General features: G+C 39.4%; 1 pseudogene; it reads left to right on the top strand.

Annotated features, from left to right (window-relative positions):
- Window positions 1–15,559, top strand: part of LOC140518146 (signal-regulatory protein beta-1-like) — a 51,189-nt pseudogene extending 35,630 nt beyond the window's left edge.
- The last annotated feature ends 675 nt before the right edge of the window (window positions 15,560–16,234 follow it).

Below are 16,234 nucleotides of genomic sequence, written 5' to 3'. Positions count from 1 at the left end.
CAGTACACCCCCTACCCATACTGGAAGCAGTGAACTACCTTGACATAGAGCTCAAAAGTCAAGTAAATGGCTGGGGAAATGAGCAAAAACTGGAAAAAGAATTAGACTATAAAATCTTACTTTGGTGACAAGGAAGATCAAAGCATGCAAATAGAAGAAAACAAAGTCAAAGCAACTTCCTCAAAAGCCTCCAAGAAAAATAATAGTAGGTCTCAGGCTGTGGAAGAGCTCAAAAAGGATTTTGAGCATCAAGTGAGAGAAGTAGAGCAAAAATTGGGAAGAGAAATGAGAGAGATGCAAGAAAATCATGGAAAACGAGTCAACTGCTTGCTAAAGGAGACCCGAAAAAATGCTGAAGAAAATAAAACTTTAAGAAATAGACTAACCCAAATGGCAAAAGAGATCCAAAAAGCCAATGAGGAGAAGAATGCCCTAAAAAACAGAATTCGCCAGATGGAAAAGGAAGTCCAAAAGGTCACTGAAGAAAATAATTCCTTGAAGATTAGAATGGAGCAGATGGAAGCTAATGATTTTATGAAAAATCAAGAAATTATGAAACAAAACCAAAGGAATGAAAAGACAACAGACAATATGAAACATCTCACTGGAAAAACAACTGACCTGGAAAATAGATCCAGAAGAGACAATTTAAAAATTATGGGACTACCTGAAATCTATGATCAAAAAAAGAGCCTTGGCATCATCTTTCATGAAATTATCAAGAAAAACTGCCCTGATATTCTAGAACCAGAGGGTAAAATAAATATTGAAAGAATCCTCCTGAAAGAAATCTGAAAAGAAAAACTCCTAGGAATATTGTAGCCAAATTCCAGAGTTCCCAGGTCAAGGAGAAAGTATTGCAAGCAGCCAGAAAGAAACAATTTGAATATTGTAAAAATACAATCAGGATAACACAAGATCTAGCAGCTTCTACATTAAGGGATTAGAAGGGCTTGAAATATGATATTCCAGAAGTCAAAGGAGCTAGGATTAAAACCAAGAATCACCTACCCAGCAAAACTGAGTATAATACTTCAGGAGAAAAAAATGATCATTCAATGAAATAGAGGGCTTTCAGACACTTGATGAAAAGACCAGAGCTGAATAGAAAATTTGACTTTCAACCACAAGAATCAAGAGAAACATAAAAAGGTAAACAGGAAATAAAAATTATAAGGGACTTACTAAAGTTGAACTGTTTACATTCCTACATGGAAAGATAATATTGTAACTCTTAAGACTTTTCTCAGTATCTGGGTAGTTGGAGGGATTATATACATACAGACAGAGGGCACAGGGTGAGTTGAATAGAAAGGGATGATAACTAAAAAAGATAAAAGTAAGGGGTGAGAGAGAAATATATTTGGAGGAGAAAGAGAGAAATGGAATGGGGCAAATTATCCCTCATGAAATAGCCAAGAAAAGGCTTTTTCAATGGAGGGGAAAAGGAAGAAGGTGAGAGGGAAAAAGTGAAGCTTACTCTCATCACATTTGGCTTAAGGAGGGAATAACATGCACACTCAATTTGGTATGAAAATCTGTCTTACACTATAGGAAAGCAGGGGAGAAGTGGAAAAGTGATGTGGAGGGGATGATAGAAGGGAGGACAAGTGGGAGGAGGGAGTAATTAGAAGTAAACATTTTTGGCAAGGGACAAGGTCTAAAGAGAGAATAGAATAAATGGGGGCAGGATAGGATGAAGGGAAATATAGTTAGTCTTTCACAATATGACTTTTATAGAAGTCTTTTGCATAACTACACATGTATAACATATATTGAATTGCTTGCCTTCTCAGGGGGATGGATGGGGAGGGAGGAAGGGAGAGAAGCTGGAACTCAAAGTTTTAAAAATGAATGTTAAAAATTGCTTTTACATGCAACTGAAAAATAAGAAATACAGGTAATAGGGGACAGAAATCTATCTTGCCCTACAAGAAAATAGAGGAGATGGGGATAAGGGAAGGAAGGGATGTGATAGAAGGGAGGGCAGATGGGGGGAAGGTGTAATTAGAATTCAAGGTGTTTTGTAGTGGGAGGAGGGGAAAAATGGGGAGAATATTTGGAATTCAAAATCTTGTGGAAGTGAATGTTGAAAAACTAAAAGTAAATAAATAAAAATTTTTAAAAAGAACCATAATATCCTGTTGTAATTCACAAGTCTCTTTGTTTTATTTCTTTTGGGCACATTCATTATAAACTCTAGATGTCAATTGCTTTTTATATTGAATAAATGATTGGGGAAGTCCTGAAAATCAAGAGGTTTGAGACCCAAAATGTTTAGGAGCTCCTGCCCTGAGGGAATAATGAAACATATAGACAGAAACAACAGGAATGACTGCAATGAGCACCAAAGGAAATGTCCCCAACATGGTTTGCATCTTGCTCTGCTGAATCTTCATTTAGGTGTTCAGATGTACCTGTTCTTGCATTGCCCTGGATGAGTGTATGTGCAAATAGCTTTTGCTTACAACTGAGCATAAAACTAGCGGGCCACCAGGCTGGAGAATCAGAGGTCCAGAATCAGAGCTGAACAGTTACAAGCTAAACCTCTCATTATGATAAAAAGAAGCGAGGGTGACTGGTTTATGGACTGAAACATATTCTCTCTTTATCATTTCTCTTGTATAAAGCCATAAGTAGGCCAGTTCCCTGTGAGCATGAGTTAGTTCTACCTTCCTTAAATCTTAAATAGTCTAGTGCAATGTCAGGAAATGTATTTCTCTCCTCTCTTTTTCCCAAAGAGGGAAGTTCCTTCAGCTCCAATGTATGCGCCTTTTGTTAGAGTTAGGGGAACCAGGTAATGGAGACTACACTAGGGAGAGAGGACTCTTTGTGCCCCTGGTCTGGTACTACGGTGGTATTGCTGGTCAGATCCTCCACCATGCAGCAGATACAGGTTCATATGGAAAACTCAGAGTTTTAGATATTTGTCTGAGGCACTGAAAGATTAAATGACTCACCCCAGGTCACAGTCAACTCATAGTCAGTATATGTCAAAGACAGAATTGAATCCAGTTCTTCCTGACTATGCAATACACCTCACACTCTCTCCTCCAGGAGAGGAAGACACTCTGCCTACCATCACCACCTCTATAAGATCTGAGTTTCAGGATGTAAGTCGATAAGAGAGAGGAGAATTCAACCTCAGTGGATTGGAGTGAAATAGATTCATAAACACTTGTTAAGTACCTACAGTATATTAGTCAATTACAGGTCCAGACCTCCTTTACCACCCACAGATAACACCACCAACAAAACTGTGCAAAGCACAGAGACACCATTATGTGGCAGACAGAGTGTTGACTTTGGACTCAGACAGGTCTGACTTAAATTCTGCTTGTGATACTAGTGATGGAAAGTCCCATCTCTTCAATGTATGTGCCTCAGCCAGCTCTCAGGGTGACCCATACTGGTGCAATCTGTTTTGGTGGAAACCTGCACAGATGAAATAACTTCTTCCTATAATAAGCATACCTCTATGTGCAAGGCACTCAACTTCCTTGCAGGGGCCCCACACACAGAAGTAAAATAGTTCCTGCAATCAAGGAGCTTTCAACGGAGAAAAAACAATTAATTTCCCTTATATTAGGAATTATTCAGAGTGGAGGGACCTAGGAGCACCTGCTCCCAAGAAGAAGTGATTATTGACACTTTTGCCAAGATATTGCTTCCTGTTTACTCCCCTCCACCTTTGCTATCAGCCAAAGGTTGGAGTCTGGTCTTTGCTATGCTAACTTTTCCTTATATTCTTATAATTCCACTAGAAATTGGTGTTTCCAGTCTGTCATTCTCCTCAAACTGGATGGTAGCTACCTGCTCTATGATGAAGTTCTATCCCAACCATTTAAATGTCACCTTGTTGGTGAATGGTATCATTGTTGGAGACCCACTTAGAACAAGGATGGCACGTACAGCCTTGAATGCTTCCCCTGTCTGTGCAAAAAGAAGACACTGTTTTCAACTGTCAGGTGTCCCAGTCTCCTACGAATGAGACACTGAGAGCTTCAACTTTTCCCATGCATGCATGGGGCTCAGATATACCCAGATGAGTTTATCTCTGGTCCCAATAAGAGAATTGAGCTTCTATTTGACTTTGTACAGAGGGGGTTCTGAGCTCAGATGGAGCTCAGGCTCCATCTAAAGAACAGTTCACCTGACCCAGCATGATAATGACTACAATACTTCTCTTTCACAAATGAACATGGAGCTTTCTAGCTTATGAATTTCTTTAAACTCAGGATTTCATGTGCTCCCTACCTCATTTCTGAGATTTCTAAATTTTAAATAAAGCAGGAATTACAAGTCCATCTTATTTTAAAAAGTGAAATGATTCATTCATATTCACATACCTAGTAAATAGAAAAGCCCAAATTGGATTCCAGTCTTTGATTCTTTAAAAAAAAAAAAAAAAAAGATTGATTCATGCTGTCTTATGTAGGCTAGATTTTCAGGGACTACTCAAGGCCAGGAACCTGCTACTGATAGGCAGTAGAGCTTTGAAATGTTTTTTCTAACCTGGGACAGTCACCCTCCTTAACAATCTGGTTGTCCTCTGTTCTTGGGGTTCACACGTTGATGCCAAATTTTTTGAATACCCGACAAGAAAGATGGAAATAATTCTGGATAGAAGAGGATGAATGGAAAAGCATGGCATGATTTCTGTAAGAACAGTGTTGGGAATATCAAAACTCAAAAGGAGTTGAGGCTGCTAAGAAAAACTAAGGTCAATATAAATGAAGGTTTGGTTTTTTATCTATGTTGGGAAAGAAAAGGATCAAGGATGTCAGGGGATCCCTGCTTAGCAAAGACAGAAAAATGCTGATGGATAAAAGAGAAAGCAGTAGAATTATCTGATTCCTACTTTGTTCCTATTCTCTCTGCCAAGGAGAATGACCTCTTGACTGGCAAGAACAGATCAACAATAGCTAGCAGGGAAATAATTGCCAAGAAAAGTAAGAAAAGATATCACCCAGCTTCTCTATTCCATTGTTCCACAAGCTGGTACCCTCCATGTGCCCTCTGAATACACATGCTCTTTTCCTCTGTGCCTATCCACATGTATTCTCTAAGTATTCTCCAATCTGGTATTTACTTGGAGATTTATAATTTGTTCCTTTCCTACTTTTTTTACTTGTATACTCAATTCACTGATTTGTTCTTTTTCTATTTTATTGATGTGAACAGTCAAAGGTCCCATTTGTACAATAGCAGTTCTTTTTATGGTGACAAAGAATTTGTGATTAAAAGGATTCCCATCAATTAGAGAATGGCTACACAAGCTGTGATATATGAATGTGGTGGAATATTATGGTACTATAAGAAACGACAAGCAGGATGATTTCAGAAAAAACCTGCAGATACTTACATGAACTGATGCAAAGTGAAGTGAGCAGAACTAGGAGAACATTGTACACAGTGAGAGGAATATTGAACAATGAAAAACTATGAATGACTCGGTTATTCTCAGAAATACAATGAATCCAGATAATCACAAAGGACTAATGAATAAGTATATTATCTGACTCCAAAAGAAGGGACTGATTTTGGTTTGAATATTGACCGAAGCATGGTATTTTTCACTTTCTCTGTTTCGTCCTTTTTATTTCATTCAAATTTGCTTGCACAAAATGACTGATATGGAAATGTTTGACAACATTGTACTTGTATAACCTATATATGATTGCTTAGCATCTCAGGGTTAAGGGAGAGGAGGGAAGGAGAGAGGGAGAGAATTTGGAACTCAAAATGTTACTAAAAAATGTTAAAAAATCATTGTAGCACGTAACCAGGGAAAAAATAAAATATATTTTAAAAAAAAAGGAGTGCCTCCTGATTTGAGCAATTAAGATACTGCAAGTGCTCAGAGAGATTCCATAGATACATCTGTGAGAGGGGACTTGCTTATTAAATAATAAAAGGAGGCACATTAAAGCCTTGTCAATATATTGTAATTTACCAGAATGAGGAAATTACTTTATATTATTATTATTTATTATATCATATATTATATTTTATCTATAATATTATATACTATTATCTTATGAAATAAAAATTTGGGGATATTAGAAACTGATCACTGTATTCATCCACTGGAGGATGCATGAAAGCGTAGGAAAAAATCTATCACAGCTAAAGACTCAGGTGGGAGGAAAAAGTCAAGCTTATAAGGGATTTTTTTCCTAAATTTCCATGACCAGTTATCAGATTTGAGGAAAACTGTCCTGTCTGTAAAGTCTTTAAGTTGAGAAATGGCGGAGGGCAAACTTCTTTTTATGAGAAAGAGTTATTATGTCAGCTCAGGACCTTATCTGTTGTCAAAACATGGAAGCAAAACCAATCTTTTCTTTGTAGTTTCTGCCATAGGTTTGGCCCTAGAAATAATCCTGGGGAACTCCAAGCAGTCATTAATACTCACAGGAAACAGAAGATCTTAGAAACCATAGACTGGATTGGACATACTTAGCCTCATAGGGGGAAAGTTGATACCCAAGGTCTACCTACCATCAATGGCTCACATATTCCCTCTGCCAAGCTCTCAGTTGATGTTTCCCTTTGTCCCTTTGACCTTTAGGCTCAGCAGTTTCTGCACAGCTCTTTGTGATTTTCTTCCTGGGACTCAAAGTTCTATTGTTGCTCATTGTTTCCATGTTCTTTGTCCACAGAAAGTGGAAGACAACAGTTGAGATGATGTTTCTGATTAGTGAGCAACAAGGTCAAGGTTCAAAGAAGGTGATCCCAAGTCCCAGTCACTGTTGGACTGACAGGACAGTACATATGACCTCTCCACCATTCTTGGGGTTTTTTGGAACTGAGGTAGGAAGAGATGGAAAACCATTAGGACATTTTATCTACAGGCTCCTGCATCACTGAACAGCCTCCTAGGATCCTCACAATGTCTCCTAAATTTTCAGGAGAGAAATTCTAGTGGAGAGATTGGGCATGAAGAGAGCAGGGGAAAATCAGAGTCAGATAGTGGGGGGATTGTAAAGTGAGGATCATTAAAGATTAGTCCTAACTAAACACTGCTCTCTACTATTTTCTCCCACAGCCTCAGGGGACAACCTCTTCTTCAAGAGCTCCTCTGCTCCAGTTCCTCATTCTCAACTTTCTCCTGCTTCCAGTCAGGGTACTGGCCCAGGATGGAATACAGTTTCCTCCCCCATGCTACTGGCCCATAACACCTTGTCCCAATTCCCTTGATTTCCTCTGAGGCTAGTGACTTGAACAGGAGGGCAAGGGTATGGCAGATACCAGGCTGAGCTTGGCCGCTCTGGATTGACCCAAGCTTCAGGGCACAACAGGGCACAGACTCTGTTTCTTGAAGTTTTTATCTCTGTTCTTTCCCAGTAGGTAAAGAAAGAAGTACATAGGTTATAAACAGTAAGATTAGTTAGTGTTGTTCCCATGGGGTGACCTGAGACTCCCTTCTTCCTTCTCTTTTCTGCCATCATCATTGTTGTCCTTCCTCTTCTTCTTCCTCTTTCTCATCTTGACTCCTCATCCTCCTTCTTCTCTGCGTGATTCTGGTGCTTGTTCATCTAATTTTCATTCCTGTTCTTCTGCTTGTTCTTACTTCTCACCCTTGTTTTTCCTGCTGTCATTCTTGTTCTTCTTCCCTTACCTTTTTTTCCATTTTTTCCTGGTTCTTGTCATTGTCATCTTTTTCTTATTCTTCTTACTCTTGTTCTCTTTGCTCTTTCTCATCATCTCCATCATTTGACAGTGGAACAAGATTTGCAGGCATTCTTGGGACATCCAAGGAGTCACTTGATATATTATAGCAATAATGGCCCTCGTCAAGTTCATGTCATGGTTTCTGTAAGCCTGTAGAAAAGCTGCTCAATACTATACTTTTAAGCTAATTAATTAAGTAATCTAGAACAGACTAGAGTATATAATCTGGCCACTATGTGCCTCTACATTAAGTTGTTCACCTTAGATTTTTGTCACAGTGCATCCCAAGTGCCTTTGATCATCTCCCAAAGACCTGTAATATCAATACTAAAAAAGAGGTTCTCACAATCACATTCTTGGTTTACTTCCATCTCCTGTGAGTATCTCCACAGTAACATTGGCACTGAATCAAAATTCAGTCTTGGAGTAAAAGAAAATGAAATACCACTTTTGAATGAGACAGTCATAAGGTATCATAAAGTTCCTCTTCGTCATCAGTTCCGCACCTTAAATGAGCCTGAGAGGGAAATAATAAACTACTCCAGTATCTTTCCCAAGAAAATACCAGATGTGGTCATCTGCAGTTGAGCATGATGTAAACTACTGAACATAATATAATATTTATAATTAGCTGTTGTTATTACTGTTTTTATCATAATGATTATTATGTTCCTGATCAACTGTTTGGAGAGACACATTTTTAAAAATTTATTTATTTTGTTGTTTTCAACATTCACTTCCACAAGATTTTGAGTTCCAAATTTTCTCCCCATCTTCCTCCTCCTCCCACCCCAAGACAGCATGCATTCTGATTACCGCTTCCCCCAATCTGCCCTCCTTTCTGTCATACCTCTCCCTTCTCTTATCTCCTTCCCCTCTATTTTCTTGTAGTGTAGGTTATATTTCCACACCCCATGAGAGACACATTTTATACCTCAGTACCTATCTCTGTTCTCAGCTCTCTGTCATTTCTCCAGTTCTATGAACTGCTTTATTTACTCAATTTCCTAGGGCCTAGTCCAAAGGGAAGTTTATTTACGAAAATAAATTGATCCAATCAAATCACATCAAGACCCAAATACTCAATGAAAATGCCATTTAAATTGAAGAACATTAGAAACACAAGTTTCTAAAGAAATGCCTCATTTTAGAACTTGCTAAGTTATCAAGATTTATTTCTAGTTGTACCATCAACTGAATAATAACCTAATACTTAGTATTGATTCTGTTTATTGCTGATCAATAAATCATTAGGCATTTACTGAGTCCCTACTTTATTCCAGTTATTATTCTAAAGACTAGGGGCACAAGGATAGAAAAATAAGACCACTTCTACTTTCAAAGGGTCTGTTGTTCAGTAAGATGTACCATTGCCATGCAATATTCCAGTTATGGGTCCCTTCCCATCATTTCTGATATCTTTTAAGATCAAATTTGCCTCTTTACAATTTTTTAAAATTTTTTCTGCTTTGTTATAAATATTCTGTTCACTCATTAAAGCATTAGATGCCTGAGACTTTACTACTACCTCCAGTCTTGGAATAGGTACTTGGTAGGATTTCTGAGTCAACAGAAAGGAATAAGAAAAGAAAATGAAGAATCTCTGATCTAAGAGGAACTCTGCCTCTCTGTGTCTCTTTGGATTGTCCTTGTGCAAGGGCCTGATCTGGGGACCCCATTGTTTTAAAAATCATCACAACTGGAATTATCTCTAGAGATCTTAGAATCTCTTGGATTAAAGACAGTGAGCAGAATCTTACCAACTTGACTCATGTTCTCTAATCAAAGATGATTCTTACAATGGGAAGAGTCTTCAACAAACAAAAAAACCCACAATAATGTGGCACATGTAACATGATCTTGGGCTATATTAATAGAAGCATCATGTCCAAACCAAGCAAAAAAGCATTGCTAGAGCCCTCTGTTCTGGTCAGACTACTTTTGTTACATGAATTTCAATCTTTGGCACCACATTCTATATTTTTCAAATTGAACTAATTTTTAAGTAAAAAAAAATATGCTATCTCTTGCCACTCACCCCTAACATAATAAAGAGAGGGAAGGAAGAAAATATTTATGACAAAAATGCAACGTCAAGCCAAAATAATTCCCTTATTGGTATTGTCCAAAAATATATGTCTTAATCTCCATCATCCCTGTGACATGAGATGAATAACATGTTCCACTGAGTCCCCTGGAATCATGATCACTTAAGGAACTGATCAGAGCATTTAAAGCTTTCAAAGTTGTTTGTTTGGATTATGTGGTCCTTACTGCATAAAGCATTCTTCTCATTCTGCTGGGAATAGGGAGGGATTTATGAGTAAGTCTAAAGGAATGAAGAAAGAAAAGGAAGAGTCTCTGGTGTAACAGATCTGTATCTCTGTATCTCTATGGCTTTCCCTTGGGCAATGGTCCAGTCTGAGAGCCTGAAGTTTTCAAATTCTGCATCAATTCATAGGGGCATTCCAAGTTTCTCTGGAAACATCCATTTCAGCATTTCTTACAACACAATAATACTCTCTTACATTCATGTACCATAAGTTCTTCAGTCAATCTCTCACTGATGGTTACCCCCTCAGTTTCCAGTTCTTTTCTACAACAAAAAGAACTGCTAGAGTTTTGTACATATAGAGATTCTTTTCCGTTTTCTTTGATCTCTTTGACGATTTAGACCAGGTAGTCAGTGGTGTGACTGGGTCAAAGGATATTCCCAGTTAATTACTTTCAGGACAGAGTTCTATTGCTAGTTTCTATTTCTTTCCAGAATTGCTCTAGCCACAATTCCCAACTCAATCTACAGTGCACTAAGATTTCAGGCACCATATTCCAAGATTACATGGACACACTGGGGTCTAGATTTGAAGGCAGGAGACAAGCTGGATTTAGAGAAAGGTAAGGAGGATGCTGGAATCCTTGCCATATAAGGGACAAGGGTTAATTTTGGTAAGGACAAGAGCAGACATAGAGGGACAGAGGAGAGCTGCCTTCAAACATCATGGGGAATATGGATTAAACATGTTCAGTTTGGATTCTGAGGGCAGAATTATTTGTTCTCTCCATACTTCTGTTCTCTATTGTCTCCTTCAACTCCCTCATTTCAACACCCATATGACTTATAGTCAGAAACCCATTTTTAACTTTTCTTATCTATCATACTCACCACAAACTATCCCCTAACCCTGACTGCAAGGATTTCAAAGTATTTCCTTCCTTAATAGAAAAAAATCAATTGAAGGAAATTGTGATAAAGAAACTGCTTTCAATACTCTCTCACCATTATGTACCTCAGTTTTATTAAAATCTCAAGAGCTTCAGAAAAGACTGACAAGAGTGGTGACATTTGTTCCACTTTCCGCCAGCAATGACTCATGGCCTGTATGCCCTCTGGTTTCGTTATTGGAACTTTTAAATTCTTGTAAGTCCTTCTTCTTTTTTCTAGATGGAGAAGTACTATATGTAAATGAAATGTATGTAATTTCTGGATTTCTCTCTCACCCAGAAGCCTCCAGAAACATAAGCTTCCAAAACAATACCAATTGGTGAACTCTAAGATAGTTTCTGAGTCTCTTATCTTTGTAGCAGTTCTGTGAGACTGAAAAACCTGGTAGACCAAGACTACAAATACACTTCTAAAAGAGTTTCTATTTTCTTAGTATTTCCTGACACTAGGATGATATCAACATAGGCTCAGGCATGAGAAATCGGATAGGGTTAAGAAACTGGGCTGTGACTTGCTCAATTGCAGATATGATAATGTCTGTTTGTCCTTCATTGCCAAAGAAGACCATGCCATCAGAGAAATGATGACATGACTTGCAGTTGACTTTGTTTTTAAGTGAGGAAGGGCTGTGCAGGACACCAGCCTCACTTCTCCTCCAGAGCCATCTGAATCCAGTGACCATATATTCATCAAGATGACTGGAGATGACCCAGAATGAGGCAATTGGGGTAAAATGACTTGCCCGAGGTCACACAGCTGGTGAGTGTCAGGTATCTGAGGTGAGATTTGAACTCAGGTCCTCCTGACTCCTGCACTGATGCTCTATCCACTGCACCACCTAGCTGCCCAGATATGATAATGACATGATATTGAGATGATAAGGACAATTCCAGTTTTCTTTCATGAAGTAGTTTAAGACTGAAAAAAAATGCTTTCAAACCAGTTGATCCAATGACAGAGAGTTATTTATCATAAGACTCTGTTTCCAGCAAACTCTTTGCCCCTTTGGTGTCTGGTCCCCTGGAGAAAACAAGCATCAAACAGACAATTAATTTCTCCTGTAATTCAACTGGCTTCTTCCCCAGAGACTGCCCTGAAGTAGTTTAAAAATGCGACTGAGCTCCCTGCTCTCTGGTCCCATGTTTTCCCTAAGAGAGACAATGTTTCCTAGAACCTCAGGAACACTGTGCAAGTGCTGCTGACAGCCAGTAATATTCACTCTGAGGTTATCTGTCAAGTTCATCAGTGCCATTACAGACTTCTTTGCCTAGAAAAAGGTGGTTTTCTGATGTTATCAGAGGTCAGTGAGTCATGGTCAAAGACCATCCCTCAAAGGACAATAGTGGCAATGAGGAGGAAGAGGAGGAGGAGGTGGAAAAGGAGGAGGAGGAGAAGAAGAAGGAGGAGAAGAAGGAAGACACGGAGGAAGATCAGAACTCTTAGAATTTGATAGCAATTTAGAGGTAATCTAGCCCAACTTGTTAGTTTGCATAAAGTGAAATTATTTTTCCAGTGTAAAGAGCTAGGATTTGAAATAACACCTGGGTTCAAGTTCTGGAAATCTCACTTACCAAAGTCATATCATCTAGGGTTAGTCATTTCACTTTTCTTAGCCTCAGCATGGGAAGGAAGACTTCCTTCCCCCTTATGATTTCTGTTTATGATGTAGGTATTGTAAGCAAACTATATTCTTCACCTTTTGAACCCATCAGTAAAGAGCAGGCATGAAAGAAAAAGGTTCTCCATTTTGATCAGTTTTAAAGCTACAACCTGTGCAGGCTAGGCATCCAATTACAATAAAGTACTCTCATTCACATACTAGAAAGACACAGGGTAGCAGGGTGCTTAAGCTCTCTAGGTACATTCAAGTCAAGCTACCATACTGGCGTAATGGTCATGCCAGAGGGAGGCCCCCTCCTGTGTACTCTTGGGCTGAGCTTTTGTGTTTAAGGTACCAGGAAACTGAGACAACATATCAAGGCTTAATAATCTGAACTAATTTAGTCTGAAGACAATATCAAACCATCCAAGAAAAAACTAATTAAAACTACCCATGGTAGATAGCATTACTGCCATAGCACCTAAAACTATTCATTAAACTAAGTAGAACTAGTTTCCTAAGTATTGTCTACTGGAGAATAAATACTGAATTTAAAAGAGAAGCCTACATAGTAGATGGAGAAGTAATATAAAGCCTCTCAACTTCTGTGTTCTCTGAGTCCAAGAGTTGCCCTCTGGCTACTGTACAAGGTCTCCCCCATTCAAGAGCTCTAGGCACTATCTATCCTGATTTCTCTTTACCATATTGTCTCATTGGGTCCCTAAGCTTTAGCACAAGCTGCTCTCTTAAGTCTTGAGAAGAGTCTGGTGAGATTCAGAGGGCACAATCATCCTTCTAATTACCCAGGATCATACTCCCAGAGTCGTCACTGACTGTTCTTGCCTTTCCATCAACCCTCCTATCAGTCACAACATTGGTCATTCCAATGCTGCAATGCATGTCATAAACTGTCCTTTTCTCTTCGCTGTCATGATCCCAGTCCTAGGTGGAGCTAGGTGGTGCAGTGGATAGAACTATGTCATTTCCCATTTATGTACCCATGACTTACATCATATGACCTTCGGTAAGTTATGGCACTTCTCTAGGCCTCAGTTCCTTCATGTGTAATGGGGAAGGAGAGGATTGACCTAAATGATTGCTACATTTCTTTACAGCTCAAAATTCTATAATAGCCAAGGACAGAAAATGAGTGTACATTGGGTGTTCATCATTGTGCTCGCTCCCATCCATTTGGACCCATTGCAGCCACTGCAGGCTGACATAGTTGTCATTCAAATCTCAACCTTCTTGATCCACTACAGGCATCAGAAGGACCTGAGTTCAAATCTCACCTCAGACACTTGATGCTCACCAGCTGTGTGACCTTGGGAAAGTCACTTAACCCCAATTGCCTCATTCTGGGTCATCTCCAGTCATCTTGATGAATATATGGTCACTGGATTACCTGATGAATATCTGGTCATCTGGATTCAGATGGCTCTGAAGAAGGAGTGAAGCTGGTGACCTGCACAGCCCCCCTTCACTCAAAAACAAAGTCAAATGCAAGTCATGTCATCATTTCTCTGGTGGCATGGTCTTCTTCAACAATGAAGGATGAACACACAAACACCCACAATGATCCCAGTCCTAGTTTTCAGTTTTCCTTCAGTTTCGCTATTCTAATACTTCCAGCTGGTCTTTCTGCCACCAGGTCCTTCCTCTCAATTCCACCTTTCATGCAGCTATAACAATGTTACTAACATCTAGGTCTGACCATGGCCTGATCCATCCCCACCTTTAGACTCATCAAAGCCTTCCCATTGTCTCTAGGATAAAACACAATCTCTATGACCTGATATTTCAGATGCTTCAGTGTAAATAATTTTCTATAAATTTTTATAACATTTTTTAGTACATACTATGTGGCAGGTACTTGCAAATATCATCTCATTTGATCCACACAATAACCATAGGTGCTAGGTGCTGTTATTATTCTCATTGTACAATTCGGGAAATTGAGGCAAACAGATTTTAAGTAACCTACCCAGGGTCATACAGCTAGCAAGTGGCTGAATACAGAATTGAGGTGTTGAGGTGTTGAGTCTAAGCCCAGAGCTCTGTCTACTGTGCCATTAAGCTTCTAATAGCATAGTTTCAATTTACCTTTGAACCCTTTTTGCCCATTACTCTCCTTCAGGCTTCTGAAAGATTCAAACTGGACTGGGAGCTATTCCCTAACCTTAACATTATATTTCCCTCCTTCATTAACACAGACTATCTCTCTTGTGAGGAAGCATTCTAGACTTCACATTCTCAACTCGGGTTCTCCATCCTTCATTCCCTGAATCTAGAGTGATTATGGCTTTCTCCTACCTCAAATGTGCCTGGAGCACTATGATCTATGGTGTCACCAGGATCACCTTCCTCAAGACTCACACTTCCATGTCTGTGGGACTGTAGTCATCTGCAATCATCTATTCAAAGCCATATCTCAAGAGCCCCCACACTCCCAATCCTGCAGCTCCCATTGATGCCATACCAGATGCCACATGAAATTAAAATCAATAGCAGTTAGTTACAACATTATACCTAAGTCCACACCAAGAACAAATTATGAAACAAGCATAATTTCCCACATATTCTCAAGCATCCAAGAACAGAGGGATTGCTTTCCACTAGAAACATGCCTTGTTTGATGTTGTATCTACCTGTTCCATCTAGGGGAACTCTTCACATGCTTTACAATGTTAAACATTCCCCTTATTCAGCAACAGGTATGAGGCCCATTGGCAACCAAATTTAGCCCATCTGTTGAGATGGTTTTACTGGTGGGTGGGTGCTATACATGTCTTGAACCTTTTAAGAGAGGTTCATGGGGTGGTTAGGGAGGATGAACACCTCTGGTGAGCCCTTTTCCCTTCTGCTCATCCTCTTTTGGTGTCTAACTTTCCCCAAACTCTTACCTGTAGCTACTATACCAGGAGCAGATATTCTCGGCGAGTTCTCTGAGCACTGGGATCCCTGGATTCTCAGCTCTTACTTTCCCTGAAATAATCAGCAAGCAACCAAGTTTAGACAAAGGAGTCTCCTTCACACTCCCATCCTTAAACCCTGCCGGGTAATCAAGGGATGAAACATCAGACTTCTCTCTACTATTACTTCAGTGGCCACTACTCAAAGGTATTGTGGGGACACCACCCTGGGCAATTAACTTTTCCTCCTATGTCCAGCTTTCCTCTCAGCAATGCACACTCCCAACCTCACCTCAACCCTCAGCTACTTGTCTTGAGCTCAACAGAACTCCTTCAAAGGAGAAAGATGGCACAATCCCTTCTCTCAAGAAGCTTAACACCAAATAGTAGCATGTGAAAAGAGCACTTCTAGGGATAAGAAAAAGGAATCCTGGAAGGCTTTCCAGTTTTCTGCATGGAATCAAGCTGAATGAACTTCTCATCTGTTATCCTAAATCTCTGAGCTCTTGTCCTCATTCACCTCTTTCTTAACCTCAGTTTTCTTAACAATCTTTGTTCAGTGACTCCTATTTTCTCAACTCTTATTCATGACCCTTTTCTTCCCTCTCCACAGTGTATCCTAGATTTATGGGTCACAGCCCTCTTATAGGAATGGTGAGAGGAGTCACCCTAAGATGTCTACACCCTTTTTTTCCCACCACCCATTACTTCTTTGCCATTGAACTGGAGGTAATGAATCTTGGTATAGACCAGATGGGTAGTTTTCAACTCAATTTAATTTAACAAATACTTCTATTTGCCTACTTTACGTAATACATTCTGAAC

This window comes from Notamacropus eugenii, chromosome 1 (genome assembly GCF_028372415.1).
Source record: "Notamacropus eugenii isolate mMacEug1 chromosome 1, mMacEug1.pri_v2, whole genome shotgun sequence".
Lineage (NCBI taxonomy): Eukaryota > Metazoa > Chordata > Mammalia > Diprotodontia > Macropodidae > Notamacropus > Notamacropus eugenii.
Note: the sequence above shows the minus strand (reverse complement) of the source record. Positions and strands in the feature narration are given on the sequence as shown.